This window comes from Chinchilla lanigera, unplaced genomic scaffold (genome assembly GCF_000276665.1).
Source record: "Chinchilla lanigera isolate Chin_1 unplaced genomic scaffold, ChiLan1.0 scaffold00004, whole genome shotgun sequence".
NCBI classification, from domain to species: Eukaryota; Metazoa; Chordata; class Mammalia; order Rodentia; family Chinchillidae; genus Chinchilla; species Chinchilla lanigera.
This window is the reverse complement of record NW_004955405.1, coordinates 37,760,685-37,787,775: the sequence shown is the minus strand read 5'-3', so window position 1 is coordinate 37,787,775 and position 27,091 is coordinate 37,760,685. Positions and strand designations below refer to the sequence as shown.

At 45.4% G+C, this 27,091-nt stretch overlaps 2 long non-coding RNA genes across 2 annotated transcripts; both read right to left on the bottom strand.

Annotated features, from left to right (window-relative positions):
* Positions 1–20,706: 20,706 nt before the first annotated feature.
* Positions 20,707–21,808, bottom strand: LOC102005440. The gene is made up of 2 exons (XR_001236121.1): positions 21,669–21,808; positions 20,707–20,783 (listed from the first exon to the last, which is right to left on the bottom strand). It is a non-coding gene; the product is annotated as an uncharacterized LOC102005440 (long non-coding RNA).
* A 513-nt stretch (positions 21,809–22,321) lies between these two features.
* Positions 22,322–25,306, bottom strand: LOC102005104. The gene is made up of 4 exons (XR_001236112.1): positions 25,120–25,306; positions 24,673–24,784; positions 23,585–23,772; positions 22,322–22,765 (listed from the first exon to the last, which is right to left on the bottom strand). It is a non-coding gene; the product is annotated as an uncharacterized LOC102005104 (long non-coding RNA).
* Between the last annotated feature and the right edge of the window lie 1,785 nt (positions 25,307–27,091).

Here is a 27,091-nt window from a genome sequence, read left to right as displayed (position 1 = left end):
GAGAACTCTCACATCTTTTGAGCAGGGTCTTGAAGGGGAAAGCACGTGAGCAGCCTAAGGAATGGTCTTGCCAAGGTTCATGAACGCTTCTGGGCTTCTCAGCTCATCTGGGTCAAGGATTACAAACACTGCTTCCCAGAGCTGCTCCTGCCTCTCATCTCGTCTGATTTATGGGTCAGGGACTGGGCCAGGGAGTCTGCATTTTAAAAAATCCTCCTTTCCTCCTCTCCTTTACCATGCCTGCCTCCGTGGTTCTGAAGCAGATGGTCCAGGGAACGCCGTCTGAGCAACGCCAGGCTATTTGGAAACCTTCCCAGCTGTGGGGACAGAGTAGGGGGAAAGGCTGTGAGCAGAGGGGAAAGCCGGGGTGCCAGTGGAAGCTGAGTGAAGAGACGAAGTGTGGTAGAGCCAGCCAAGTTGGCTTACGATGGCCGTAGAGTGTCCCTGTCTGTGTCAGGTAACCCAGGAGGATGTGGAGGGTGAGGGCGGGTGGCAGGGGGACAGCAAGCAACCCACTGTGACAGCTGAAGGGAAAGACCAGAAACCACTTGTCCTGGGCCCTGTGAACGGGTTAAGGTGAGTAGGATGCAAGTGACCCCCACAAGACACTAAGACCAACCCTCATCACACAGCCGTGCCGCTAACGAGAAGGGAGACCCTGTTCTGAGGCCTCTGCCTCTGCCCTGCGTGACTTTCCCCACACCGCTCTTTCCCACTGACTTACACTTGTGTTCCCTTGTCTTCCCCTCCCTCACTGCCACTTCTGCTCTCTATTGCTCCCTCTGTCCCTTTCTCTATCCCAATACCGTCCTAGGTGTAGCTCACAAACCACACAGTCACTGTGTCAAAAAATATTCAGGAGAAAAACCTCCACCCCAGCGCAAAGAGAATCCTGAGGACAAAACTAAGCCCCCAAACAGAGTTTCTAAAGTAATATGTCCTCGTCAGATTCCAACCGGCCGGGCCCCCCAGGCAGGAGGCAGACGTAGTCTTCTCCCATTCCGAAGGCCTGAACAATGTTCCTCTGAGCTCCTCTGCTCCCACTGGACTTTCTCCTTTGACCACTGCTGTCAGACAGGCTTTCTTGTGTCGGTTTAGCACGGGGCCTGCGGCATTTCTCTGCACAGTGACAACCAATGACCTGCATGGCTTTGGCAGCCTGGGGTAATTCATATGCTCCATTTGGAGCCGAGTAAGTCCTTGGAGTCCGTAGCTGCATGAGCAACCTCAGGCTGCCTCCTGGGCTTCCTGGGTCTGTAAATATCATAGCTGTGGGTGCTGTGCAAAATTATTAATATTCCAGAGGCCCCCTCTGACCCTACCTACCCCTCCCAAGCAAGCTTGGGTAACAACAGCTTAGCACTGGACCTCACCCAGTTGGAACTGGTGACTGGCAGTGATAGAAGCCCAACTTGTAGAGCGTCTCACCTTCAGCTGGCTCTGCAGCTTGGACTTGAGGACATCACAGGATTTAGTTCATTCAGATCCCATTGGTGGTGCTCCTCATACATCCCAAGCCCTGTGTGTAGTTGTTGGTGACTCAGATAGTACAAGACCCAACCCCTACCCTGCAGAAAGTAATATTTGGTAAGAGGAGAGGGATATACAAGCAAGGACCCTGTATGCTAACAGGTTTCGGGTAAGGTCATTGGTGGATTTAGAGAAAGGCTGTCCATTTTTTCACCAAGGTCCCTGAACTCTTGCTAAGTACACTGTGATCCTGAACTTGGCAGTAGTGCTTTGGAGCTTGCTGGAAATCAGAATCTCAGACCTCACCCCAGATTAAATCAGATTAAAGTTTTGGATGTCCCCATCTGAACCAGGACTTCCCAAACCTGGATAGGTTTAAAAAGTCACCTAGTGTTCCTATTTTTTAAGTGCTGGGGGAATTTTTTTCTCAGTCCCCATTCTTGAAATTTACCCTTAGAAATCCTGGTATATTAAATAGGACGTAGGACTGGAGATTGGTGTGCAAACCCCCAGGCGCTTCTGTTACAGTGGACCTGTGCACCGGCATTTGGGAATCAACCTCTATGTCTTCGATTCTCCAACTTGGCTGAGCATTGGAATCACCCAAGGAGCTTAAAGAACTTTCCACCTCCTGACTCTGCACTGAGCCATTAAATCTGAAATTGCGGGGTTGGAGCAGAGGCATCAGTTCTCACAAGGCTTCTCCAAAGGACTAACATGCAGCAAAGGTGTGAGAACACCTCTCTAAACCGGTGCTGCCCAAACTGCAACTGTGTTAGAATCACTGGATGCACGGCACACAGCTCCCACCTCCAGAGATGCTGGTTCTGTAGCCTAAGACCCCCATCTGAGTAGCAGTGCTCTAAGGGATCCTTTAAGGACTGCAGAACCTGGTAACTCCTGATTGGAAAGAAAGTAGAGCAATGGCTAAAACCCAACTTTTCAAGCCCTAACCAAGACAGCCACTCTGGAAAAACTTGTCAGGGACTCTTGTGAAGTCTATATAGGAACAATCTGAATCCTTAGAATGGACAGATTGGACAAGTGCAGATTCATACTCCCATGGTCTGAGTGCTGGTCTCAACCTGGACTCAGCTGCAGTGGTTCATGCTGTCTTATTCCCCAAAGCTGAGGCTCCCATACATATGTGCTCACCAATTGTCTTGGCCACTGTCCAGGTTGCACGGGGCTCACCATGCTGTTGTTGCCATGATCACTGGAGTTGTATGGGACACAGCAAGAGCACGGGAAACCATAGGAGCTCTTGATGGAGGAGTTGGACAGCTGCTGAAGGAGGCACCTGGCTCCAACGTCCTGGACTGAAGGGACTCTGAGGTTCAAACTGAGGTACTGACGGTGAGCAGTAGTGAGGTGACTCAGGTGATCAGGGGCTCAGGGGAGGAACTGTGTCATGAGAAAGGCTCCCAGCACACAGGAGCACAAGCATTCGTCCCTCCAAGTAATCACAGCCCATTTCCAACAGATATTACTACTCTTCACTGCACGTTGGAATCACCCTGGATTTTTAAAACATACTTGGATGGTGAGCTTCTATCCGCCTGCCTCAGTCCCATCAAACCAGGGCATCGGAACTGTTATCATGATAATGATACTGCAGTGATTGCAGTCCTTTACAAGTGCATAGGAATCATTCAGTCACCTTGCTAAACGCAGGCTGTGATTCTGCCGTTCCAGAGTAGGACCCGAGACTGTAGACTGCACATTCCTAATGAGCTGTCAGGTGACATCTGTGCTGCCGGACCTCAGCCTGGAATGTGACTAGCAAGGACTTTCATTGAAAGTTCTTCCAGCATCTCAAAGTTTAAAATAATGCATTCTTCTAAATTATATAAAAGTAACCAAGACAGAACACTCCTAATGAGTGCTGGAAATATAAAGACAGTGGCACATGCTATGTCTGCCCCTGTTTGCACGATATGATTCATTACACCGAGGCCACTTACTAGGAAGTTGGCTGTGCCGTGACATCTCTATAACAAGCTATGTTTGGGCATCGGTTCTAATTAGGAAAGTAGGAAACAGCTACCCTTGGAGCGTCCTGAAAACCCTGAGAATGAAGAAGCTATAGATGAGCCACACAGAGTGCAGCAGGGCAGAGTTACTGCAGGTCTTGCCTCTGCTTTCAGACTCCTTGAGTTTAAAATCTACTTCCACCATTTTTGTCTGAGTGTCCTGGAATTAGGTAATGGGCCTCCCTAGGTCCCAGTTTCCCAATTTATGGAATAAAGAGAATACCCTGTTTCCTTGAGTTGCTGTGAAAATTAAAGAAGAAAAACCAAGTATGCAAGGAGCCGAGAATGGTGCGCCTCCTGCACAAACAGTGACCAGTTGGGGTTAGCGGCGACTTTCCGGCTCATGCGGAGGGGTGCGCTCTGGTTAGGCAGCAACCGTGGACCCTCGTGGGCTCACTGCTGACTTGCGCAGTCTTTGAACAACTCTGCCTTACGACCCAGCCTGTGGCCACTCCTTAGGTGTGGCTTCCCCAGGTCTGCACCGTGTGGTCTTGGTGCAGCTCCTCTGTGTGCCCCTGACTCCCGGTCTCTGCATAAGCACCAGGCTGACCTACTTTCCACCCTCAGATCATGCAGAGGGACAGCAAAGTGCTAGCAAATGAACAGTAACAGCACACACATGATGAGTGCCTGGGACCAGGCTGTAGACAGAAATGGGTGGAAGATCGGAGGCTCACAGGCCAGCTTCTCATTCTCCCTAACTAAGGGGTTGGTTTTGGCTTTCGGATTCAGACTGCAGCACAACTCCCTTGCGCGTCTTTCCCATCGGACCCTCAAACTCCCCTTATTTGCAGTTTGGGATTACACACAGCGTCAGGTTTTACTGATCCATCACCATCCAGCCCCTGCATTTTCAGTCTACTGGAAGCCATGGCGGTGAGCTGAGACTCACGGTTCCATTTGCTTCTTTTTTCTCACTGTCATCTGAGTCGGAGATCAGCAAATCCTTTCCACAAAAGGCCGGATGGCATAGCTGAGGTGGGGTCGAAGCATACAAGGAATGTTTAAATTTTAAAAATGTATTATAGTGAAAGACACGTTGCCATTAGTCCCCCTTGAAATGTTTCCACCACACTTATCCCGTTGTTCTAGCTGCTTTCTGAAGAAGCTGTGGAAGTCCTCTTTAGTGAGTGTCTTTACACCGTCTGATAGAGCTGAGGTGATGCAGGCTCCTAAAAGCGTTACAGTGCGTCCTCACTCACCTTATTCACTGAATCTGGCTCTGGGGAACCTCTGGCTTTTTCCCACAGTCAAAATGACTCTGAAAGGTGAATGTCTTGACTCAATTCAGGACATCAAGGCCGGCAGAACAGCACAGCTGAAGTCGCTCACCAAAGGACCTATAGAGCTGCTTCAGAAAGCGGCAAGAATTGCCAGATAAGTGTGCTGAAAATGAGGAGGAACGTTTAAAGGCAGATTAAAGGCAACGTGTCTTTAATAAAATGTTTAAAAATTTAAACACCTTTTTGTAAATCACATCTCATCTTTTCAGCTTTGTGTGCCATAAGGTTTATCACTGCTCAACTCTGTGGCAGGGCAAAAGCCACTGCGGACAATCTAAAATTATCAGTTGTTTCTGTGTTCCAGTAAAAAATTTATTTATAAAGCAAGCAGACAGCCCAGAGTTTGTGGCCCACCCTTCCAACCTAAGGGTCTATTTTCACTGGACACTGAAGACAAAATGGTCCCACACTGAGTTAGTCAACTTGCCGTTACTATACCAGCACACTTGAGACGATCAATTTAAACATAGGAAATCTTTTGCAGGTTGCGGTTCATGGTCAGTTGGCCTCATTGATTTGGAGGCTGTGTTGAGGCAGGAGTATGTGGTAATACTATTCACATGAGAAAGAGAAGGGGCTGGGGTCCCACAGTCTCCCTCAATACCATGCCCCCCATGACCTATGACCTCCTGCTAGGTTCCCCCTTTTATAGATTCTACACTTCCCAACTGTTACGTAGTTAATGGGCCGGGGCTGAGGATTAACCCTTAACACACAAACCTGTAAGGAGCATTCCAGATCCAAACTCCAGCACAGAAATTCCAAAGTGAAATCACCTCACTGTCCCTTCGAATGTATTGTTTTACCTATGAACTGCTTTTATGTAGAATCTAGAAGAATCCTTACCTAGAAAGTTGTGCATCTATCATTATTTTTAATGCTATTTTCTGTAATACTTCAGGCTATTTCCTGCAATGACCAGAAAAACTACACAAGAAAAACTTCAAGTATCATTTTAAAGTTCATTATTTTTGGAGACTTAAGTCAGGAAGCTGCAGAGAGAGCATTTACACTGACAGGCTCCAGAGCACTGTGATTCAGAATGTGAACTCTTGGGGGACCACCCAGGTCAAGCCCCAGCTCCAGGTTTTATTAGCTTGTGACCTTGAGTGAGCTCTTAATCATTCATTGCTTACTTCATCTATAAAATGGGGACGTTTATAGTATTTACTTTATAAGGTTATGGTGAAGATTAAATCACACGACCAGTACAATATGACTAGAGCAGTGGATATAATAGCCACTCGATGAATAGTTATTGCTTTTGTTTTTCTTTTCTTCTGCCTGTGAAAAGCAACCTCACCTTGTGCTTGTTTTTTCCACTCTTCCAGGAAATATGCCCTGAGGATCGAGGCCTTCTCAGCAGGCTGCAGTCCGATCAGCTGCAGCATAGACGTGTTGGACGTACCCCAGAAAGTCAAGATGGTCCTCAACCAGATGAAAGCAATGTTGGAGTCACTCTGCTTTGACCTTGAGCAAAGCTCTTAAGCTTGAGTTCCATATCTTGGGATAGTTCTCATCTACACTGAGATTTTTTTCCCAAGGCAGTTAAATGAAACATTAGAAGGTTTACAAGCATGTTAGCACAAGTCCATTGAGACACCACTCACCATGCTTAAACAAGAGTATTTGGTGGCTATTCTGACAGGGTCTTTGCTTGTTCTTTGGGGATTCCAATTTGTTTCTAGTCTGTCATCTTTTCTGAGATATATTCGTGGCTGGAGACAAGGTCTCTCATACTTGTGCATTTGGTGTGTTTTTAACTAAAGGCTTAGAAATCCTCTATTTGGTACTCTTTCCAGCTTTCTAGTAATCGCTATGTTTTTACACTTACGCCAGATTAGAACACCAAATAGAGAGGCAGTCTTGTCCTAGACTAGACTAGAGGCTATGAAAGAGCAGCCTGCATTGCTGGATAGAGAGCTCTGTAATAAAATATTATGAGAGAAAGTGTTTGAAAACTATAGGGCAAGAAACAGCAGTGATGTATAAAGTGTCTCATCTGCGTCTGGGATACTACTGTCCAATACGCCTTCCCGCAATAATACCATACCCTCCAAGACCTATGACCTCCTGGTAGACTCCCTCTTTAACAGGGGAAAGTTTTCTATGTCCGTGCAGCCCAATACAGTATCTACAGCTCTGCAAGATTACTAAGTACTATATGACGGAGAAACTGAAGACTTCCTTTGGTTTAATTAATTTTGATGTACTCATCCAGATGGGGTTATTGCCCATGGTGAAGTCCATCACCTTGTCAAAGCAAGTGGCATATACCTACCTCCTTTAAGGAGAGGGAAAAAGCATCTCAGAAAAGTTCAAAACTTTTCCAAGGGACACACAGTAAGTGGCCTGTGGTCAGGCAGGGACTTATACTCTGTATTCTCTGATCCCACACCCAGGCACTTTCTTCAAAAACATATTATACAGCACTGTGTTGTACTATTATAACACTGTATTATTCTTTTGAAATTGATTGTAAGATCAATAAAATGTTTTTGTGCACAGGAAGAATCGTTGCACCCCATTCTCTCCACTGAACAAAGTTTGGCTAACATCACTTTTGCCTAGGGAGAAAATTGGCCATTGTCTATGGATCACCTGGCACTCCCTCCCCTGTGAAGATATTGTAGAGTAGTTGTACCCTGATTCCTCCATCCTCACCACTGAGACAAGGGACAATGGCTTCAAAAGAATGATCAGATATTGCAGCAAGCTGGTAGTTGGGGGCAGCAGCCCGTTCTTTCAGCCAACTTATAATAAATGGATTTCCCAACACATGTTTATAGATGTGCTCTCCTGAGTTCCACACACAGAGAATCGTTTTCCTTTTGAACAGCTTGTCTGGTTACATCTTGTAGTAATTTATCTGCGTGTTCCCTGCCAACTGGTTTGTACGGAAAACATGTTTGATGCATAACAATAGATCATTTGGGGATAAATCAAGCCTTTAATGAAGTCCTGCTTCTCTCAAGCCAGGCATTCCTCTCCGAAGAGTCTCTGTTGGGCTCTAGGAACCTGAAGAAAGGGAACTTGGGTCCCCCAAGCTATAACACAAGTAGGCGCACAGAAAGCTGGTTTGCTGCAAGTCGAGCGTAACGACACAGCGTCCCTGGGGTCTCTCCTCGTGGAGTTCAGCAGAAACCACTGAAGCTGGGTTGGAGACTGGAGCCTGGAGGCTGTTCAGATTAGACCTATGTTTGGAAGAAATGAGAGTCTATTTTGCCCAAAGCCTCACACTTTCCTTGGAGAGGAGCCATGGCCGCCCACACACCCTGTCTTTCCCAGTTCCTGTAGAGAAAAGAAAGTTACAAGAAGATAGGAAGTAAAAGAAAGAGGGGCAGGGGACCGAGGGGAGAGAAGAAGGGATTTACTGAAAACCTAAACCAAAAAAGGAAAGAGAGGCGAGGAATCATGGGAAGAGGGTCACCAAGAAGGATGGGAGAAAGGGAGCAGAAGAATCCAACCCTGCCATTTCAAGCCAGGCACGGTGGCACACATGTACAATCCCAGCACTCCGGGAGGCAGGAGGACTGCGAGTTTGAGCCAAGCCTGTGCAACTTACTGACTTAGCAAGATCTTGCCTTGAAATAAAACTACAGGAGGCCTGAAGCTGCAGGCCAATGCAGAGGCCCTGAGTTCAATCAAGTTTCCCCTAGAAGCCAAACTTATCATAAACATGTTCTTAACAAGTGTCTATCGATGTGCCAGATGCAAGTAGGTGTTTGCACACAGTGAGCCGCTCCTTGACACCTCAGTAGATGAAGGAGGAGCAGTAGATGAAGCCCTCTTCCTAAGAATTTGCACCGCCGAGCTGTCCTGAGGAAGCACAGGCACTGCCTTGTTACAGCCACAGTACCCCAGAGAGCCCCAAGAGGGCTGGGGGAGGCTGGACAGTAGGGCAGGGTGCTGCGGTGCGAGATGCTGAATAGCATCAGCCTGTCGCCTTTTGAGGACACGCATCACCCATCGACGTCCTCAGATGCCAAGGAAAACAGGTCCTGCGTTTCGAGCGTGAACTCCTGAACTCCCCGGGAGCCTGGCGGGTTGGTATATGCTGTTGGCTGGGTTGGGGGTGCATTTAAAGCTACATTCTGTGATTGTTTTCTAAAGAGAAGAATGAGCTGTGCTAGTGCTTTTCTTCAGTGAATGAGGCGCTCTTTCATCAAATCCACCCTTTCCCCCAGTCTTCTCTGGCTCCTGCTGCCTCCAGGAGCGGGTCCAAACCCTTTGTCCTGAAATCCAAGGCCTTGCGCTGGCTGCTTCAGACAGCCTTCCCAACAGTGCTTTTCCACAGCTCCCCACGGTGAGCTACCCCCCCAGAGCCTGGCAGCCACCTCCCCTGCCCCGGCTCCCTCATCTGGGGGCTCCTCTGTCTCCCACCCTCTTCCAAATCCTAGGTTAAAGCAAAATAACAGCAGCAAGTCACACCCTATTGGAGGCCAAGCTTCTCGGGAAGAATTCCAAATCCATGGCGACCTCTTCCTCCTGGAGCCTTGACGATTCCCAGCAATAGTGCTACTGGGTGGGGGTAGTGCAGTGTCACCCAGGGATGCCCCAGTCCCTGTGGAGGGGATCCTTCTCTCTGCCCTCCTGTGCCCCTAGGTCCTTTGTGTCCTTTCTCTGTCTCCTCCCTTTATGTCCGTCACACTGTCCCATTGTCATTATCTCTTGCAAATCATCCCTCACCTATCCTCTCCCCTTCTCATTTGCTCAAATCTGCCCCGTCCCCAGGTAAGAGAGGATCAGGTCTTCCTTTTGCCTCCTAGGGACTCTGAGGATCAGTGAGTATATATCAGAGTGGTTATTCCCTTCTTTTATGCTGTGCAATTTACAGACGTTTCTGCATTTGCCACTAGACTGTAAGCTCCTACAGTTGTAGACATTTCATTTCCTTCTCTGTTCCTACCAGGATGGGTTGTGGATGGGTGACACTTGATAAGTGCTTATGAGACATATTTCATGGTTATTGTATTTCTCCACTTCGCCTTTGCTAGGCAAATGGGCTGAATGAGGCTTTAGAGGGACTGTTCCAAGAGAAATGGGAGATATCTGGACTATTTAGGGAACGGGTCTTCCCTCCTTTCTAAGGCTTCATTCTACATGGCTTTTCTGTCCTGCTGGGGCAGTTCCCTTAAGGAAATTGAGAGTATGATTTTCTCAAGAAGGGTAGATATAGGGTGACCGCAGCTAGCTTCCCATAGCTCATGGACGTCTAAGGATTGAAGACCACGTCCCTCAGAACTGGAATTGGAAATGGGATCAAGAGAACAGGCTAGTCTCAGCCTTCCAGGAAGCCCTGGTGTCTTGTTGCCACCTCTGCTGGTTCACGAGCCCCACATTCTCCTCCCATGGGCTCTTCCCACCACCGCTTGACTCACATGGGGCTTTGGCCTGCAGTGGCCCTAAGAGCATTTCACAGTGGCGACGATCCTCTCCTTCACTAGCTGGAAACAGTTTCTCAGTTTCATAATTCCCAAATTCTGAACACAGAATGTGTTCCCCTTGCTCACTCTCCTTTGCCAGGCCAGAAAGTCCTCAGCAAGCTCATCAGAGGCCACCGTGGAATCAGGTGCCCCTCCTGTGATGTCAGCCCCTCTGTGGCCTGGAGGGGGAGAAGCAGCAGCAGCATCCTAGAAAGCGTGGCCACTCAAGCCTGTGCCACCCGGACAGCTGAAGGCTCGGTACAATTCCCCCGTGTACAGCACGTATTTATGAAGACAGACACTTTCATAACAGGGTGGAAAGCACAAAATTCCTAAAGGGGCCAGAGACAGGCAGTTCTGGGGTGAGGCCACAGGAAATGGTGGCCCTGGCGGACTGGTCCTGCAAGGAGATGCTGCCAGTTCTCCCTGTTTTTAAGCAGAAGAAATAAGTATAGATTTTAGTGTGAAGTTTCTGAGTTTTAAAACATTGTGCAAGCCAAACCAAAGCTATCTGTGGGTCACATCAGGCCTGCAGACTGTCACTTTTCAGGCCCTGCTGTAAAATTGACTCACAGGGACAAATCTACTTAAAGCAAGACAGAAGTGAAATATGAACAACCAACACAGTACTGTAATTCATTTCCTATCACTGTCGTTATTTGCACACGAAGCCCTTATTAGGTATCTATTGACTGACTTATTACAACAAGTTACTTGCTTGGGATTGTTTTGAAATTAGCATCTGCATCTGCATCGTTTCAGAACTCCCCCAGGTCCTTACCAAAGCTCACATGATACCATCTCTTCTCAACTTGCAGAAGACAAGGCTCCGGCGGGGGATTTTAGTTGGAGGCTTCATAAAAGGTCACTTTGGGGAGATGATCCTTTGTTAATGACCTTCTCAGGTTTCTCAAAGACCACCCAGGCCTTTGGCTTGGAGATGAAGCCAGGACCAAGTGCCAGCAGGGTAATCAGGAAAAACCAAACCTCCTGCCTTGGGAGCCATAGCACATAGATTTTGCAGAGTTGGTGGCCAAAACCAGAACAAAAAGTCATGTATACATTGGTGGGGAGGCAGAGGATAGATGGAGAGGGGAAACATGTGCTCACCGACTCACCACGGCTGTCACAGGAGGGATCATGCCTTATTGAGAAATCTCTGTGACGCTCAGTGGTTAAGGCAGGTTTCCAGAAGCAAGGAGTCCTGGCTGTTCTTCCCAATTAAGAGTAAGTCTACTCCACAGGGTTGAGTGATGCCTCAGCGTCTCTCCAAGGGGGATACAGATGCTGCCAAGGGCTATCTCCTGCAGAAGTACATGGTTTGGGAAGAAGCAGAGTCATATCCATTTACCAAACATTATTTTTGCACCATACTATTGGAGAAAGGGGAATCCCCAGGAGCCAGCCATCTCCCAGAGATGAGTCTTGAGAAACAAAGCCAATATAAGTGTAGCTTAGAAATAGCAGCTGTGGCACACTCTCTTCCTTTTAGAATTCTGCTTGTGTGTTCATGCATGTGCATGTGTGTGTGTATGTATGTGTGTGTGTAAAAACTGATACTAGTCAGGGTCCTCTAGAGCAACAGACTTAATAGACTGTATATGTAGTTATAATAGGGGATTTACTAGATTGGCTTACAAAATCTGATGCGGGTAGTGCACTGTGGCTGACTGCACACCAGAAGAGCAGAGGAAACAATAGCTGCTCAGCCCAAGAGGCTAGAAGCCCCAGAACAAGAGAGACAAAGGATGCAGCCCCAGCCTGAGGCTGGAGGCCTGGAACTGCCCTGGAGAGTTCCAGGTGTGAGTTCATCCTGGAAGCCTGCAGAAGCAGGAACCTGAGGTTGTGGGTGCAGGTAGCAGCAGCAGCAGATGCACTTGGCTCAGGAAGAATCCAGCTTGCAAGCTCCAGGTTGGCTTCCTCTTCTGGATTTTGATTCTTCTGGGTCCTCGGTCCATTAGGTGGTTCTCCCCACAGTCGAGGCAGGTCTCTTGTCCTCTGTTCCATGACCCAAATGCCAGTCATCACTAGAAACACCCTCATACACACACCGGAAGTGTGCTATGCTAATTTCCTAGGTGTCTGTTAGTGCAAATAAGTTGACAATCAAGATTGACCACCACAATATGCCTATTTAGGTGCATTTAGAAAATTATGAGCTTCTGTTTCTTTCTTGAAATATAATATTTTTATAGAAAAGAATACATTTGTTAAGTATACTGCTGGATAAATTATTAAGACATGATTCCATCCATATTATCACTACCTAAGTTAAGACATAGGATATTATCAGTATTCTAGAAGGCCCTCTTGTCTTCCCAGGCATTTGCCTGTTCAGCTCCCCAAAGACAGTCATACGTTGACTTCAAGCAACAGAGATTAATTCTGCCTGGTTTTGAACTTCATATAAAAGAAATCACATGATACATATTCTATTATATCTCTTGCTGCAATAGTTGAGTCATCTTACCACTGTATAATATTCCATTCTTTGTATATAATGCAATCTTCCCATTCCACTATTGTTTAAAATCTGGTTTATTTCAGGTGGAAGCCACAACAAACATACGTTATAAACTTTTTGTTCAGACTTTAAGTGCATTTAAAATGTATGAACTTTGTTTTGCCTAAGAAAAATGCTTAGGTCATAGGAAATGTGTATTTCAATGTCAATAGGTACTATTAAATAAATGTCCAAAGTGGTTGCCCTGATATATACCAAAGTATGGGCAATCTTACTGTTTTGCATTTTCACTGCCACTCTGTAGGATCAGCCTTTTTGACTGTAGCCATTCTGGTATGTTTTTATACAGCAGTTGAGAGAACAGCAAAAATTTTTTTATCATAGTATGCAAACTTCAGACTGCATGTGGCTCTGGTGCTACTCACGTATAGAACTAATATTCCAAAATTCTTTTATTGTAGTACTTTAGTGATCTATATAGAACACATTTGTATAGCATTTTAAACAAAATCCAGTAGGCCTGGGACTGACTCTGACAAATGCAGAACAAATCTTCACACCCTCGCCACATGGCCCGGCCCAGCCCCAGTGCTCTTCCTGCTGTCTTTCGACCAAAACCCTCTGTCTACAAGGCTGATTCTCCGTCCAGCCTCCTCCACATCCTGTACAGCAGACCCTGCCAAGCCTTCCTTGGTTACACTACCTCTCACTTATTGCCTGCTCATTCCAATTTCTACAGTACTTCCAGGGTTTTCCAAACTTCTATGATATTGAGACGTCTGAAGTACTTGTAAGATGACATGTTTCTAGGCTCCCTCTAGGAGACAATCTAGAGAAGCGTTATAGTTGTGAGAAGGTGTTATAGTTGATGTCTAGATATCCTCCAAGAGCCTCAGCCACTCATAGGCATTATGACTGACTTGTCATTAGGAAGTGGGGTCGGGCCAGAAGAAGGAGGTCACAGAGGAAGTGACCCAGAAGGACTAATATCTCTTCCGAGCTTCCTTTTCTCTGCTTCCTGGCTGCCATGATGTGCGCAGCAATCCTCTCCAAGGCCCTTCCACCATGCCTTTCCTGCATTAGAGCCAGCCTACCACAGACTGAAAATGTGAACCAAAATAAACCTCTCCTCCTTTAAAGTGTGACTGTTGGGTATGGTGTTCTCATGATAAGAAAGTGACTAAGACAAGCTCTAAGGTTTAAAAGTACCCCAGGTGATTCTGATCACCCAGGGCAGGGTTTGGAGGAATAGCCCATGCCACATACTTTAGGAGAAATGGATAAGGAGAAATGGATAAAAATCATCTCAAGCTCTGACTAGTTAGGAATAATATCTAAGTATGACAGTTACTTAACTCCACTAAACCTACTCTCCCTTCCCACCTCCATCCCCCAGCATTTCTGAAGACACAGACCCAGGACACCCAACCTGCTTACCCAACTGTTTATAGCTTTGGTACTCCAAGTGTGGTTTGTAAAGCAGCAGCAGCAGCAGCAGCAGCAGCTGAGAAGGTTCTAGAAATACAGAGCCTCAGGCCAGCCTCAGACTTACTAGAGCAGTGTCTGAAGTTTCTCAAGACCTCTGACTGATTCGTGTCCACCTTAAACATTTCACAGCACTGGTTTATTAGAGAAAGAATGATTCCAGAACATTCCTGGACATTCTTTGGATGTTCTAAAGAATCACAGCACCTAGCCAATATAGAAAGGATGTGAACTTAAGACCTAAGCCCTTACTTTAGACCACGCATTCGTCTCACATTATCTCTTCTATATACCCAAGTACATATGAAATAAGTACTATTCACATTACTCCTAGTTTCCAAACAAAGCAATCAAATCTCAAGAGGTTAAGTACCTTATCAAAGGCCACCTGAATATTCAGTGCGAGAGCTAAGATTTGAACCACTAAGTCCAGTGGACATGCTGTTAACGTTAATGAGGCAGAACAATTTTAAGTGACTTAAGAGTCTCCCAAAGTCAGAGAAACCAGTGGGGCTGGACTGATGATACTATGATTCATCTGGAGCTCTACAAACCAGAGAGAGTTTGAAGAGAGGATATTTGAGAAAAACGTATTCTCATGATACTGGCAACATCTCGGATACATGATTATGCCGCCATTGACAAAGCATGTTCACAAACTTTCACCCTGGGCTATCAGGATGGAATGTAAATCATTCCTATCACGATGATCTTGCATGGCTGTAGCTTCTAATTTAATCCTACAACTACTGTGAAAAATCTGTACTGTCCCCATTGTGCAGATATAGAAAAGAGAAGTTTTAGAGTGTTTCACAAGATAACAGGAATAGTTTGTTATTCTGATAAAACTTGAATTTAGAACTCCAGAATACAGGTCTAAAGCAATTTGATTACATATGTCTTTGGGGAGACATACACGTTAGGGAAACTGATGTCATAGTTTTCTCAGCGAGGAGGATTTTCTCAGAATGGGGGACTTACAGGAAAGTCTTAGGCAAAGCAGGATGAACCAGCCCCCCTACCAGTCTCAATATGAAATCCATACTTGTGGTAGATTTGTGATATTTTTTGCTAAGGTGGGAGTTCTGTCCTTCCAGTAAGACATCTAGTCCCCCAGGCCACAACCCACACACTCCCTGCTTTGTTCCAGGCCCCTGATGGCCACAGGATGGACTCTCCCTCCATGTGCACTGACTGCACAGGACTTGCTGCAGTGTATGTGTGCTGTTGTGCTGTAGGCCAGTGCTTCAAAATAGAGATCACCTAGGGATCTTGTTAAGCAGCAGATTTGACTCAGTGGGGCTGAGGTGAAGTCAGATATTGTGTGTCTAAAAAGCACTCTGAATCCTCTTCCCCTGGAGACCACACTTTGCAGAGGAAAGAACATCCATTTTGGAAAAGGACACAGGAGCCTTAAGTCTTATACAGTGTTTAAAGTGGTTGAATCCAGATAAACACTGAGACATTTGGTTTGTGTCTCAGATGATCTGGATTCAAACCTGTCACAAATAACTGGGCTACCTTTGGTGGGTTATTTAATATCCCTGAGACATGGGTCTCTTCTTTATCAAGTTGTTATTGTGTCACAGGCTTATTGTTTGAAGAATAAAGGTAATCTGTGTTGAGTGCACAACATAGTCTTAAATAAATATACAGTTTCTTTATTCTCCACAGAAAGATTGTGACCATGAGTCAAGATTGTCAACTTGACTGGGTTAAGAAACATAGAGCAGGTTCATAATGCTCACTTTGGGGTGGATCTGGCTGAGTCATGAGGCGTGACCATGGGTACTACATCTGGTCTCTGGTCCCTTCCTGTCTGGTACTATTCCCCTGCTTTGCTTCCTGGCCATCATAATGTGAACAGATTTGCTCTACCACACACTTCTGCCATGTTGTCTGCTTTGAATCCAGCCAATCACAGATGGACTCAAGCCAGGAGATAAGTCAACCATTTTCTCCTTTAAATTGTGGGTCTGCCATTTTGTGCCAGCAACAGGAAAGCTGACCAAGTCAAAGACTATGATTAGTGTTACTGTTAAAAGTTCCCCTGAGTCAGAAAGATGAAATAAATTTCTAAAATTCACAGGTTTGTAAGTTGAGAAAGCTGAAGGTATAACCTATTTCTCAGAAATATGAGCCTCAAAGCTCTGGTAACTCAGAGAAACAAATCTATACATGGCAGCATTTCTAGTTTCCTGCATCCATTTATTCCTCAAGTACGGACTTGGGCATGTGTGTGATGTACAGACACTAGCATGAACAAGACAGGCAATGTTCCTTCTTCTCCAGAGCAAGGGGGAGAGGAATCAGAAAGAGGGTAAGGGCCCTCAAATCACATGCTGAAACCCAGAAATGATTCTTGGTTCTTACATTAGGGGTGGCCTGGCCTGAAATGTCATAGCCCTTGGACTACACCTCATGGTCTAACTACCACCATCCCAACACAGTATCAGCAGACTGTCCACTGCCTTCACAACAGGTCACAAAAGATGAGGTGAATATAATACTTCAACAATAATGAGAAGGGGCCACTTTTAGAGAATGTTTTTGGGGTGCTATGCTCTGTAAGGAGCGTGTGTAGGCCTGTCATCTCCTGCTGGATATGCTTCCATGAGGCATGCTAGATGGGATCAGAAAATGGGAGGACAGGTGGGGGTTGCTGATGAGAGCCTCCAACAGGGAGGAAAAGCTGCCTTGGTATCTCTGCCTCCCCCAAGAGATGGGTTCAAGAGTATGAGCCTACAGGGTCTTGATCAACTTCATGCACCACTGGTGGTGGTACAAACTAACTTCCAAAGGACTCCTTGCAAACAGGAAGGCATCATTTCAACCTCCATGACTGATGGAAGCTTGGCGTTACCCAAGAAAATCATAAGTCACTCCAGCTTGTTTCACTTCATGCAAGAAACTAGCATGCGTGCATTCGTGTGTGTGTGTGTGTGTGTGTGTGTGTGTGTGCATCTGTGCGCACGTGAAGAAAAATGCACTTGGTAAACAAGAGTGCTCCAGTTTGTCTTTGTTGAACAGCTATCTCCAGGGAGGAGAGTCAACAGATGTCAGAGAAGATTATAACTCCAGGCAGTCCAAGGAAATGAGGTAGGTAGTCAGGCTGTTCACGAGGGACTGTAGATTATCAGAACACCTGATTAGAGGAGATTTTATTAATCTCTTCCTGCCAACTTTCCCATAGATAAGGGTCAGACTGTGGGGCCCTGCCCTAGACCACGAGGGAAGCATACAGTTGTGGCCCCCTCTTGGCAGGACGCGGCATCGGAGTCAGTGGAATCTGAGTAAACAACTGCTCGTACTAACCTCGGAGGCCCCTCTCTGGTGTCTAATAAGCGCAGCGAGCCCTCTCGGCCCTTCTCTCTTCCCCGTGGCTTCCTTATGCAATGTGATGCTCATTGTCGAGTTGGAAGGACAAAGGCACTGAGTAAGCGCAATTTATTATCCAGGATTGTTTTCAACCTTTTTCCAATTATACACATTTTCTTCTGGCTTTGGCAGATCTAGGTTTATGAGGCTGTTCTTCTGGTCCTAATGGGCTGAACAAATGGGCCCCAAGTATTCCTTGAGGGTTGTGTTACTGGCCGTTAGGAATTTGCTTAGGACATTAGCTCGTTTGAATGCAGTTAATTAAATAAGAAACTAATATTGGCTCCTGATTCCCCCACTATTGACCTCCCTGCTGTCTACTTAAAACACAGCTCCATACAGAATCATCGAGGAATCACACACTATCAGACAAACAGAGAAGGAAACCAACAGGGCTGGGGTGCTGTTCTTGGAATGTGCGTGTTCTCACCTGCTGGTGAGAGAATAATGGACTTAGCAAGCAGAAGGGCAGCATTTTATAGTTGAGAGGGAAAAAGCTAGAGGCCGGAGGACAGGGAGCCTGTGTCCCGGGTCGAATGCTTATCTGCTGATGACCTTGAACAGGTCACACGCCTCTCTGTCATGCGGGAACTGGTCTGTAAATGATGTCAATGATGACACCTCCTGCCCCTTGGCTGAGTTGGGAACCAGAGGCTCACGTTTTCATCCTGCCAACACCCCCGTGGACGTGCTCCAAGCTCAGGGCTGGGGCTCCTTCCTTCCTAAGTCACTTCTTACTGGATTCACACCTTCTCGTAGCTGTAGCCCTGCCACCTACACGCATCTATGCCACCAGTTTTGACCTCTCTACAAAGTTCCGATCTAACACAGCAAAATGCTAGTTGGACATTCTGTGGATGGGTTTTTGTTTTTTTTTTACACAGTTTTCTTTTATTAAAGCTCACACAGGCCAGCCTTCAATCTTTACATCAAGTCTGAATCGTGTTGCTGTGCATGGCAGGGCATCAGCTTTGACCTGGAGTCTAAGGTTTTCAACTGCGTGACGTGACTACGGCACGCGGTGCCCTGCGCTTAAAAGGGGAGGCTCACAGGACGGCAAAGGCTGGAACTAGAGGAAGGAAAAGTCTTGGCAGACTCCCTGACATCTCACAGACACTGCATCGCTAGCAGTATTTCTTTATTCTTGAGTTGATCTTGGGATTTTTATAATGCTGTTACTCTCAGAGTATCTCCTATGTCAATTACACATGTTTTTCAAATACAGAACAAAGATGTACTTCAAAAGTTGACTATGTATAAATATCCTGCCCATTCAGATTGTTTTCTCTTTGAGTCCCACTGTTAAGTTCTTATGATGAGAATAATTTCAAGTTACCATAAAACTATAAAAATGCAGCAAAGATTTCTTCAGCTGCAAAGAAGATGAATAATTTTGTGATTAAAAAAAGCTAGTATCAGGCCGGGCATGGTGATGCTGCAATCCCAGCACTCAGGAGGCTGAGGCAGGAGGATCACTGTGAGTTGGAGGCCAGCCTGGGCTGCATAGTGAGTTCAAGGCCAGCCTGGACTACACAGCAAGGTACTGTCTCAAAAAAAAAAAAAAAAAATTAATTAAATAAATAAAATGCTAACATTGGCATCTAAAAATCCATCTCACATTTTAAAAACATGGAAATTAAAAATACTGAATCCAGACTGCATAAAGCAGGGGGTTGTGGAAGTTGCTTCTTCTCACTGAATCTGGGTAGTTTTCTTATCATATCTGATAGTTTTCTTAAGGTACTTTAGCAAAGAAGAGTTTACATCTAGCTTTGCTTTCTAAGCTTCTTCATATCTTTTAAAGTAATGGTCTCTGTTCTGAGATCATGTTTATGCTTTGGGCAGCAAAATACGACAAAAGAAAATTAAAAAAAACTAAAGATCTCTGAGGAAGGTCAAAGTCTCAAAACACAGAGTCAAGTACTGACTGCCAATGAGGTCTGGAGCAGATAGGAGTGTGATAAGTAATATTTCTGCTGTCATCTGTCCTTCCTGGACCCAGGGCTGGGAACGAGTGCTCGTCCCACTGTAGTGCTGTCTTTGTTACTATTGCTGTCATTTTTTTCAGTTTTAGGGGTTTTATGTTTGCAAAACTTCAGTGCCTCATCTTTGACACCAGAGTGAGGATGAACATGCTCCTTCCGAAGCAGCATGCCTATCTCGTACATGTGCGAGGAGTGAGCTGCTAGGACACAAGCTTTGAGCTCTCTCTAAGGGAGGCAGAGAAAATATACATTATTCTCCTTTAAGGAAATCTATGCAAGGCCAGTTATACTTTCTCGCCAAAATAAAAATGAACATCGGCCCCCTAAAAAGTCATCCTTGAAAATGTGTACTTGAAGTCTCCTGTCTCCCTGTCTCTTAAGAGCAACTGAACATTGTAAAAGGGATTCCAACCTTAAAAGCTTGATTGGGTCTAACACACCGGGAGGTTCCTTCTCATCCTGGGATCCTGCGGTTCTGTCTTCTTCTTTTTTTCTCCAATTGTAGTGATGGTGTCCCTGCTTCCACATTCTGGAACACTATTGCTTCAGTACTATAGCCAGAGCGTGTGTGTGCATGTGTGTGTGTGCGTGTGTGTGTGTGTGTGTGTGTGTGTGTGTGTTTCTCTCATCAAGGAGAAAAATAACTACTTCTACATTAATTTGAAAAATAGGTAGCTAATGAACCAATTTCTCTTGGTATCAGAACATTTAGCTCCACAGGTCACTGTCCAAACCCAACCTGGTCACAAGAACCTCCATGTCCAATTCATGAGATGCCCAGCATCAATGATTTAATTTTGCAATTAAAAACTCAAAGCTGCAGAGGTAGGAGTCAAAGACAAAGGTTACACAAGGATCCGGATCTCCGGTATTTGTGTTCCAAAACTTTCTCAGTGAGCTCGTATTGATCTACACTGGATTTGTTGACAAAGATAATTTAGGGCCAAAATCCCAAACTATATGGAATGGTCATCATGAGTATATATGGGAACCCAGGACAAGACAGGTGTTCCCTAATACAGAGGACAGTGAGTTATTTGAGGGCCTCATTGTTATTTATGTTTTGTCCACAAGATGGTAGCGCACGCTTCTCCATTTGATGTAAAGCTGGCCCAGGAACTTAATTTCCCGTAAACTAGAGAATGGTTAGCGTTGAACCGCTGCCAAGCAGTCTGGACATCATTCCACATTTTTTTTTATTGTGATGAATTGTTAATTTGGAATATGTTTAGTTTTGCTTCGGCAAGGTGGGGATTCATCTGAAAGAGAGAAAACCCAGCAATTCATCGCATTTCCAGCTTCTTAGAAGGAATTTGAGAAGCGGGAATACTTTGGATATCTAAAAACCACACACCAAGGATCAGATACTGACATTTCTCAAAAACACTACCTTAGTACATCATGCAAAAGACATTCAGGCTGTCAAGTTCAATTAATCTTGGGTGAAAATTGCACAGTAACAGAAGTTTCTACCATGAAACTAGTTCAAGTGGGTTATAGGTGGCTTCCCCTTGGTCCAGGCGGAGCGTCAGACCTTAGAAGTTATGAAATTTCCATGAGCTAAATGGGAGGGTGGTGGCAGCGGTTGGCCTGCTCTTCTGTCTGCTGTGTGCCTCTCTCCCTTCTCCAGCCCCAAGCCAAGGCGACAGGACACAGATGGGGAAAACATCTGGCCTCACTGGCCCTCATGGCCTAAAGGGTCTTCTCTGAGGCTTCGGGTCTCAGGCTCACTTTGTCTATTTTTTGAACTCTTTTTAAAATGAGAGGCTCAAGTGGGATTTCCTTTCATCTTACTATATTATTTTCAAATTAAATTAGGCCTCATGTCCTGTATCAGAACTGCAGAAGCAGGGCTCCAGGGCGCTGAAGCTGAGGTCGCCACGTGGAGCTGGGAGAGGCAGCAGATGAGCCAGAGGCAGGGGCTGGGATGGAGGATGGCAGGGAGCGAGAGGAGGCCCTGCTGCTCCAACTCCAGGGCCGCCTTTCCTCTCCAGGGGCTTCCAGAATGAAGTCTAGCTTTCCTGACCCTCCCCAGCCCAGCCCTACCCTAGCTCGGCATGCCTGCACCCATCTTCCAATAAAAGCCCAGTGAGGTCGCACCTCCCTGCTCGTCACGGCCTCCACTCCCAGGCCTTTTCTTTCACCTTCTTTTTGATTCCCACAGCTTCAACTTCAACTGGAAACTCCAGAGCTTTGGCTGACACCGTCACCCATCAAACTTTCTCTAAGAAGCCGTGCACGTGTGGGAGCAGCCAGGTTGTTTCTTCCAGATGTAACCAAGTAGAGAGTCTTGAGTGAATGAGAGAAGGAAAAATGCTTTAAGACATAGTCACAAGCAACTGGAGTCCAGCCTTGATTGTGACTGGGTAATTCTTCCGCTTTCTGTGGAATCTGGATATCTTCTAAGTCAGGACTTTTTGTCACTGTCTGCTTAATGATATGGCAAGTTCAGTGCCACCAGATGGAGTATTCTATTCCTCTTCTACCAGATAGCGTGCTGTTTACTATATATAGCCCCTTACATTACACAGGGTGGAACAAATTAGCAAGTGGGGCTTGATTTGAAAACACCTCACTCTGGAATCTCTGGAAACCCCGTACTTGTCCCCCAACGGGGTAACAAGCATACCTTCTTGCTAGGGTGGCATGGAGATGCTGCAGGAATGTGCAAGGGGACAGGAAAACTGTGGAGAACAGAAGGAAGCAAAAGGGGAGGCAGACAAAAGAAGAAGGGGTCTCAGAGACCATCACACACTCAGTGAAGGACTGGCAGGAAGGCTATAGGGTGTGTGTGTGTGTGTGTGTGTGTGTGTGTGTGTGTGTGTGTGTGTTTTGAATAATGGTAAGATGATGTTGGGTAAAAAAGCAACACAATTCCTCAGGGTAAAATTGGGTGTTTTGAAAAGCTTTGTAGTATCTTGAAGGACTCCTCAGCCCTCAGACTGATCTTCAATCCTCTCTCTCTCTCTCTTTCTATCTATCTCTATCCTATCTACCATCTATCTATTTGGATTATAATATACATATTGTCTTATAATCACTTCTTTCCACTTAACTTATCACAAACCACTTCCCAGGTGGTTCAATAATTTTCCCAAGCTACAATCTTGAGCAGCTGTGAAGTGTTCCATCATGTAGAGGAGTAGCTGGCTTTTAGACCACGTGTCATGACTGGGCATCATTTGCCTGAAGCTGTTGGAAGATGCAATGAGTGGTCTCCAAGCCATTGTCATCTCCTTCCCTGTGGGGATGGGAAGATGCAAGCTGGACCACATGTGTTGAGACAACACCAGCCCTGGAGGGGATGGAAGGTCGCATTTCCAAACTCTGGGAGTCTGAGCTCTCAGCTGACTGAATGTACTTCCAGTCTCCACAGCAGGCCACTGTGGGAGGAAAAAGGCAGACCAGTAATGTCACCATGAGCTGCTTGTTGTTTGACCTTCTGAAATTATGGACTCTTTCCCACTGGAAATGGGGTCTTGAATTTTATACTAGAAAGGACAGCATGTGCTTGGCCCCAAAGTCCCCTAGGAAGGCATACATTGATGAACCTCCACTCACAGGGAGATTTATGTGTGGGCAGGGGAACTGCTGGAGGCCCACTCTTAAGATTCGCAGACATTCTGTACATAACCTCATTCCTCTGTGCGGAAGCCATAAAGAAAATGTTCTGTTCTTAATGAGCAGTGTCCCTGGGGAGGAGTGCAGCCCAGAGAGCCCAGAAGATGGGCCGGCACCTGGACACCACCACTTGGTCATGTACTTATAAGGCTCTTTGTGCTTCTTGGAAGATAACGCAGATTCTAAATTCTAGTCTCGTTATTACTAGATGTCCTCCGTTTTAGTTGCTTCCTTCATCATGGGAACAAAATACCTGACACCCACAATTTAGGAATGGGAGGTTTATTTTGGCTCACATTTCTGTCCATAGTCAGCTGTCTCTGGGCAGGACAGCATGGCAGAGGGGCCTGGCGGAGGACAGCTGCTCAGGCCACGGTGGACAGGAAGCAAGAGAGCTTAGGGAGGAGCTGGGGAGGGAGACATCACTTTCCGATCATACCCACAGTGACCTCTTGTGACCAGGCTCCACCTTCCAACAGTAAGTCAGTTACAACGCCATATAATCCAACCACCTTCCCAAGATCCTCCTTCTGCTCACACGGGGCTTTAGGGAACATCTGATAGAAACACTCTCGTGTACTCTTTTATCCCAAACTCTGTCTTTTTCAATAATTTTTTTCTTCTCTCCTATTTGAAGTGAGGTGAACAAAGAGGGAATTAGTAGGCTCCCATCTAAGTAATGCCTCCTCCCAGTCCACCCTGCCCAGCACTGTGCTGAGACAAGAAAGAGGAGCAAGGTGGAAAAGTCCAGTTGGATAAAGGGACCATGTGTGCTCACCCAGGAACACAGAGGGCTGGGTGACAGCACCAAGCAGGCTGAACCACAGATTACCCTCTCCACCACTCCACCTGCTAAGTCTGAGCTCCCAATCAAACTAGTGTTTACTGAGCAGCTACAGCAGAGGACTGGACTAAGAAGGGGCGATCAAAACATAAATTCAGGGGCTGGGGATTTAGCTCAGCGGCAAAAGCGCCTGCCTGGCAAGCGCAAGGTCGTGAGTTTGGTTCCCGGTACCGGAGAAAAACCAAAAAAAAAAAAAAAAAAAAAAACATAAATTCATTCACTCATTCTACAAATGCTTATTGCCACCATGCTGCATGCCAAACACTAGGAAGGACATTGGGGAGAGGGTCGGGAAACACAGAGACATGGGGTCTCCGCTTTCATGAATTTCCAGTCTAGCAAATGATGTAAATGTTAAATTTTAAATAATTTAGTATTTTAAGAGATCATGTGCCCTCTGCTTCACCCACATTCTGAAGCACCGGAGAGAAAGACACTGGAATTGGATTGGTAGAAATCAAGTGCTAGCTTTATGGCTGAGGGAACTGTTTGAGGCATATGGCTCAGTCAGGTGGACATTCCAATATGACTCTGAATGAACTTTCTTCCCAGAGAAAGTTCACGACTCCTTCCCAGGGCTCGAGCTTTATCATCTGACTGAGTCCCTGCAGAAAGACAACCAAAAATGGTTAAGGCCCTCTACCAAGCGCATCCACTGCCAAAGAACCTATGCTCATCCTCACCTTCTCCAATCTGAGCAGAAGCAGGCCCAGGATGGGCAGTCAGCTGGTGTTCTCCACTGAGAGGGGGTAGCCACAGACCTGGATAAGCTCTGTTGGCTAAGCAAGCAAAAACCTAGAATTGGATATGAGAGCAAGGCTGTTCTTCTAATGCACCTGTCCATATAAAGTACAAAAATTGAGAACTGAACACACCCTTTCCATATAGGGTTCATGCTTGAGGAAGAGAAGCCCAGGGAATTGTGGGAAAACCAAACACAGGAGCCTGACTTATTCCAAGGGTGAGATGTACCAGCAAAGTGTGTCCCTGTTCTTGGGTAATTGGAGGGTACACCAGGAAAGGAGTCCTTGCAAAAGGAGGAGAAGTCTACGCATCATAAAACTAATATAAATTCTGTACTAGTAAGTCAGGTTCAAAGTTAAATGGAGGGAGGAACAACAGATGTTTACCAAATAGTCACCATCACGTCCTGCTGTTCTTTTAGGACTACTTCTGACCTCTGTCTTCTAAAGTATTAAGAGACGATGGCATGCAGGATGACCTCTTTACTATTTTATCATCATAGGGATACATAAGCTATAAAGTAAAGATTTCAGTCTTAGGGACACATTCAAAGACTGGGTAAGGTATTTTGGTTTTTCTTTTGCTCTTAGGTTCTGTTGGTTGTCTAAAACACTCAGCTCAATTGAACTTTATGACATCATCTAAACAAAGCCTCAAGTCTATCCAAAGTATAGACATCTGAAAATACTTTTACAAACCTGCTTTTTATTATGAAGTTAGTGTATATTTGGTAAATATTTTAGAAAATATGAAGACATCCTACTATTCAAACTCAGCCATGGTTATCACTTTGATGTACTACTTCTTGGCTTTTGCTTAATTTACCCCTCTGCATAGAATTTGCTTTATTTTCTTAGTGGTTTTGCTCTGTATGCATTACCAACTCTCAATTCTCTGCAACAGATTAACTAATTTGTGGTTTAACCATTAGTAAATGTAAAGCAAATAACCTGTGAGAAATTATCACAGCTAGTATAAATCAGTGGTAATCTTCCTTCACCAGGTACTGTACCACTTTGTTTGTAACTCCGTACTGTCTGTACTGTTCCTTTGTCATTTTGTAAAATGTTGTCTTTCTGTTAATATTTTCCTCCTTTTATTTTTAAAATAAAAAAAAAATTTAAAAAATAAAATCTACTAAGTACCAAAAATGCTGCTATAAGCTGGGAAATCAGATGAATAAGAAAACTAACTCCTATTCATACTTAGCTCATTTTCTCATTCTTGTGTTAGAAGACATCTACTGTCTGGAAGTGTAGGCAAACCCAGGGCAGCATGAGGCTGTCCCTTCTCCTGTCTCACCCACTAGGAAAACAGCCAATTGCAAGCAGGTCCACTTTGCACCCCCCAATCCTAGAGTCGTCGTTCATATCTAAATGTTCTGCTAAGCCTTCATGAGATCATAGGTGGGAACTTTGGAAAGTGATTGGATTATGGGGGCTTCTAGCTGATGTGCTGTTAGGAGGCGGGGCCTGATGGGAAGAGGTGGGTCATTGTGGGTGTGACCTGGAAGGTAATTTCTGATTTCCTGTCCCTTCCTGTGACTCTCTCTCGACTTCCTATCTACCATGATGTGAGCAGCTTCTCCTCCGCCAGGCCCCTCTGCCACACCACTCTGCCTTGGACCTTCGAGCCTGCTGACTATGGACTGAACCCTGTACCGACTGTGAGCCAAAATAAACCTCTTCTTCTTGTGAGCTTCTTGGGTATTGTGTCTCAGTGACGAGGAAAGTAACCAAGATAAACAGCAAGTCACAGTTGGTGGACAAGCAAAGGAACTCCTTGTAACAACTCTGAGTTCTTACAAACTCCAGACTAGAGATGGAGGTGAGAAAGAGCAAGATGAGAGAGGCACAAGCTTCGTTTCCACCCCTGCACTTGAAGAAAGCCAAACAGTTGTAACATTCCCATTTTAATCAGCTCACATTTGGACCAGTTCCAAGTAATTAATGTGACATGATTTTAAATTTATTTTATAATGTTTAGGATTTCAGATAATATCTATAAAATGATAAGTAGATTAATAAATATAGAACACATAACTAAGTAAGTATGCATTTGATCCATTTTCTATCATTTTGACCATGTCCTGAGGAATTCCTATGAGCTTACCATACACCCTCAAGGTGATATTTACTAAGGGTTGATGACAATAGCAGTTGTTGGAACAGACTTTTTTGTTTGTTGGGTTGGTTGGTTTTTTTATTTTTATTTTTTTCAGTACAGAGGATCAAACCTAGGGCCTTGTGCATTGTAGGCAAGTGCTCTATACACTGAAGTATTCCAAGTTCCCTGTTAGACTTCATTTTTAAAGTCATTTAACCTGATTGTATCTACTTAAGGTACTAATAAGATATC